This window comes from Phyllobates terribilis, unplaced genomic scaffold (genome assembly GCF_046119375.1).
Source record: "Phyllobates terribilis strain yellow unplaced genomic scaffold, ASM4611937v1 Scaffold_117__1_contigs__length_5270597, whole genome shotgun sequence".
In the NCBI taxonomy this organism is placed as follows: Eukaryota; Metazoa; Chordata; class Amphibia; order Anura; family Dendrobatidae; genus Phyllobates; species Phyllobates terribilis.
Window position 1 is genome coordinate 3,872,761 of NW_027362877.1, and position 5,165 is coordinate 3,877,925.

Sequence of the window (5,165 nt, forward strand, 5' to 3'; positions counted from 1 at the left end):
TAGTATTGTAGTATGGCTGTAGGTGATTGGCTATTGATATACTCAAAACAATATAAAATGCTAAGCAAAATAAACGGGATCAGAGATTCGTTGAATCCTCCCATACAGAGCACTGTCTCCGTCTGGTTCCCTGTTGGATTGCGCAATCAACATAATAATTTGACACTCACTTGGTCAACCGTGAAGGGCCATTGCCCTCCCTCAACATTGTCACTAACTTGTTCATTCCAGGCCTAGAAAACTTGGTGCCGTCCTTTAAAATTATGGAGGCCATACAAAATAATAGATGTAGTAGCTTTTGATGTGGGGTGTACTCATTTTTGCATCAACTAATTTGAGTAAAACTGAAGATTTTGTAATGATAGTTATATTATTACCCTTACTTTCATGTTTTGATTACAAAAAAAATGTTCTATGCAACTTAGTGTTGGCAAAATTTTATGAATTGATCTTGTGTTCAGTGAGCTATTAAACAAAATCTTACTCATCAAAGGGGGTGTACTCATTTATGCTGAACAATGCTTATTAAGCTTTATAAAACACAGTGAACATAATTACACTTTCTTTCCCGTAAGACTTCTCATGTTTTACAAGGTATGATTTATGTATAAAAGATTTCCCACATTCTGAACATGAATACGGCTACTCTCCTGTGTGAATTATCTTATGAGCAGAAAGATTTGATTTACAGATAAAACATTTCCCACATTCTGATCATGAATACGGCTTCTCTCCTGTGTGAATTCTCTGATGTCTAACAAGACTTGATTTATATGTAAAGCATTTTCCACATTGTAAACATGAAAACGGTTTCTCCCCGGTGTGATTTCTTTGATGTAAAACAAGCTCCGATTTACTTTTAAAACATTTCCCACATTCTGAACAAGAAAACGGCTTCTCTCCTGTATGAATTCTCTGATGTGTAATAAGATCCACTTTATGTTTGAAGGACTTCTCACATTCTGAACAAGAAAATGGCCTTTCTCCTGTGTGAATTCTCTCATGTATAACATATTTTGATTTATATGTAAAACATTTCCCACATTCTGAACAAGAAAATGGCTTTTCTCCTGTATGAATTCTCTTATGAGCAGAAAGATTTGATTTACTCATAAAACATTTCCCACATTCCAAACATGAATACAGCTTTTCTCCTGTGTGAATTCTCTGATGTCTAACAAGTTGTGATTTATCTACAAAACACCTTCTACATTGTAAACATGAAAAAAGTTTTTCCTCTGTGTGAATTCTTTGATGTTTAACAAGGTATGATTTACTTCTACAACATTTCCCACATTCTGAACATGAATATGGCTTCTCTCCTGTGTGAATTCTCTGATGTATAATAAGACTTCCTTTACCTGTGAAGGACTTTTCACATTTTGAACATGAATACGGCTTTTCTCCTGTGTGAATTCTCTGATGTCTAACAAGTTGTGATTTATGTGCAAAGCACCTTCTACATTGTAAACATGAAAAAGGTTTTTCTCCTGTGTGAATTCTTTGATGTTTAACAAGGTCTGATTTAATTCTACAACATTTCCCACATTCTGAACATGAAAATGGCTTCTCTCCTGTATGAATTCTCTGATGTGTAATAAGATCCCTTTTATGTTGGAAGGACTTTCCACATTCCAAACATGAAAATGGCTTTTCTCCTGTGTGAATTCTCTCATGTATAACAAATTGTGATTTATATGTAAAGCATTTACCACATTCTAAACATGAAAATGGCTTTTCTCCTGTGTGAATTCTCTCATGTCTAACAAATTGTGATTTCTCGGTAAAGCATTTCCCACATTCTGAACATGAAAATGGCTTTTCTCCTGTGTGAATTTTCCCATGTCTAACAAATTGTGATTTCTCTGTAAAGCATTTCCCACATTCTGAACATGAAAATGGCTTTTCTCCTGTGTGAAATCTCTCATGTCTAACAAATTGTGATTTATATGTAAAGCATTTCCCACATTCTGAACATGAAAATGGCTTTTCTCCTGTGTGAATTTTCTTATGTCTAACAAATTGTGATTTCTCTGTAAAGCATTTCCCACATTCTGAACATGAAAATGGCTTTTCTCCTGTGTGAAATCTCTCATGTCTAACAAATCTTGATTTATATGTAAAGCATTTCCCACATTCTGAACAGGAGTATGGCTTTTTTCCTTTGTGCTTTCTTTGTGTTACAAAATCTGAGCTTTTTGTAAATTTCTTGTCACACTGAAATCTTGAATCCACTTTGCCCCCTGGACTTTTGGTAATAATGTGAGATTGCTCAGGAGATGATTCCTCATGATTAGGAGGATTATAAGAAAGTGAAGTGCTGTGAAGTCCAGGAGGTGCAGGAAGGGTGAAGAGGTTTTCTCCATTAGAGTGCTCCCAGATATCTTCTCTTTTACAATTTAGTGATGAACCGTTATTCTCACAAGGATTTCCTATCAGGATGAAAGATAAATTAGATGTGAGTTTTTTCTTCAACACAAAAGAGATTTCTGAATGTATTTTCTGGATCTCACAATGAAGACCCTCGTCAGTGAAAGTACCGGGAATAAGGAGGACAACTACATGCCATAACATTAACACAATGACGGGTAAAGTGAATGACACTTATAATCTGGTGACATTGGCACAAGTCAGGGGTGGCAGAGATTAGACAGCAAACAGTTCTTTAAGTGGTAATTACTGATGACAGGTTCCCTTAATGTACCTCCGGTGCCATTTCACTCTCTCAAGCTTCATATCTTGCCCTTAGTATAGAAAAGTGTCCACGCAATTAAAGAAGATGTCGACTACTAAATTCCCCCAATGTAATTAACCCGTTGAGAGAAGATTTTTTCTAATTACCTAGCTTTGTCTTTATTGGCTGTGAGCGGCGCTATCGCTGGCCACTCACCGGCATCACGCGACCCCCGGCTGCAGCCGGCTCTTGCTTCCCCTGATGTCACGTCAAGTGAGGCGTGACTCGGTGATGCGATCCCTGCGGTGGACGCCGGGCTGTGGGTGGGGTTTCCCCGTTTGTCACACCCAGCATCCACCGCGCACTTTCCCAATGAATACAAGGTAATTGTGATTCACAAAATGTTATACAATTGAACGGTGAAGAAATACAATTACATTTTTACCGCTATAATGTTATTTTAGCCCCAGATTTTACATTTTCACAAAGGAAAATGGGTAAAGATGACCACATAATTTGTTATACAATTTCTGCTGAAAGGGGCAATACCCCATATGTGTCTGTACTGTACTGCTTAGCCACATGGCGAGACTCGGGAGGGAAGGAGCAATATTTGACTCTTGGAGAACAAACTTTAGTAGAACAGATTGCAGACTCCATATACAAAGCCCCTAAGTGGCAGAAGAGCAGAATCCCCCTCAAGTGACACCAGTTTGGAAATTACACCCTATGGAAATGTATCTACAGGTGTAGTGATGAATTTGACTCCATGGGTGCTTTCCAGAAACGAGCAGTAATGGATGTTGCGAAGTAAAAATGCAAATATTTCATTATAGTGGCCAGTACATTGTAGTGTCCGGTACATTGCAGTGCCCTTACGTTGTAGCGACCAGTACATGATTCCCAGCTAGTGCTTTCTGAAGAAATAAATTGGCTCTCCCCGCTACAGTTATGCCAAACATGTGGATGCTAACTGCACACTGTGGGGAAGGAGGAGGCGGCATTTGGATTTAGGAGCGCAGATGTCACTGGATTTCTTTAAGTGGGAGCCAAGTCACTTTTCCAGAGCCTTTGTGCTACCAGTAATATGGACACCCCCTATATTACTGTTTACAGATGATGAACCTGAGTGGGGACTTGTTTTTCTGTGGGTTGAGTAGAAGCTCTTAATGGTGGCATTTTGCGGTACAGAACATTTTGGATCATATTTATCCTGTGCTGTACACTGAACACTTACAGTGGGTACGGGAAGTATTCAGACCCCTTTAAAATTTTTCACACTTTGTTTCACACTTTTTTTCTCATTAAAGTACACTCTGCACCCCATCTTGACTGAAAAAAACAAATGTAGACAATTTTGCAAATTTATTAAAAAAGAAAAAACTGAAATATCACATGGTCATAAGTATTCAGACCCTTTGCTCAGACACTCATATTTAAGTCACATGCTGTCCATTTCCTTGTGATACTCCTTGCGATGGTTCTACTCCTTCATTGGAGTCCAGCTATGTTTAATTAAACTGATAGGACTTGATTTGGAAAGACACACACCTGTCTATATAAGACCTCACAGCTCACAGTACATGTCAGATCAAATGAGAATCATAAGCTCAAAGGAACTGCCCAAGGAGCTCAGAGACAGAATTGTGGCAAGGCACAGATCTGGCCAAGGTTACAAAAGAATTTCTGCATTACTCAAGGTTCCTAAGAGCACAGTGGCCTCCATAATCCTTAAATGTAAGAAGTTTGTGACCACCAGAAGTCTTCCTAGACCTGGCCGTCCAGCCAAACTGAGCAATCGTGGGAGAAGAGCCTTGGTAGGAGAGGTAAAGAAAAACCCCAAGATCACTGTGGCTGAGCTCCAGCGAAGTAGTAGGGAGAAGGGAGAAAGCTCACAAAAGTCAACGATCACTGCAGCCCTCCACCAGTCGGGCCTTTATGGCAAAGTGGCCAGATGGAAGGATCTACTCAGTGCAAGACATATGAAAGCCCGCATAGAGTTTGCTCAAAAACACATGAAGGACTCACAGACTATGAGAAATAAGATTCTCTGATCTGATGAGACGAAGATAGAACTTTTTGGTGATAATTCTAAGCGGTATGTGTGGAGAAAACCTGGCACTGCTCATGACCTGCCCAATACAATCCCTACAGTGAAACATGGTGGTGGCAGCATCATATTATGGGGGTATTTTTCAGCTGCAGGCACAGGATGACTGGTTGCAATTGAAGGAAACATGAATGCAGCCAAGTACAGAGATATCCTGGATGAAAACCTCTTCCAGAGTGCTCTGGACCTCAGACTTGGCCGAAGGTTCACCTTCCAACAAGACAATGACCCTAAGCACAAAGCTAAAATGACAAAGGAGTGGCTTCAGAACAACTCTGTGACCATTCTTGACTGGCCCAGCCAGAGCCCTGACCTAAACCCAATTGAGCATCTCTGGAGAGACCTGAAAATGACTGTCCACCAACGTTCACCATCCAACCT

At 39.7% G+C, this 5,165-nt stretch overlaps 1 pseudogene; it reads right to left on the bottom strand.

The window, feature by feature from the left end:
- Window positions 1-439: 439 nt before the first annotated feature.
- Window positions 440-3,572, bottom strand: LOC141201515 (uncharacterized; annotated as a pseudogene).
- Window positions 3,573-5,165: the final 1,593 nt, after the last annotated feature.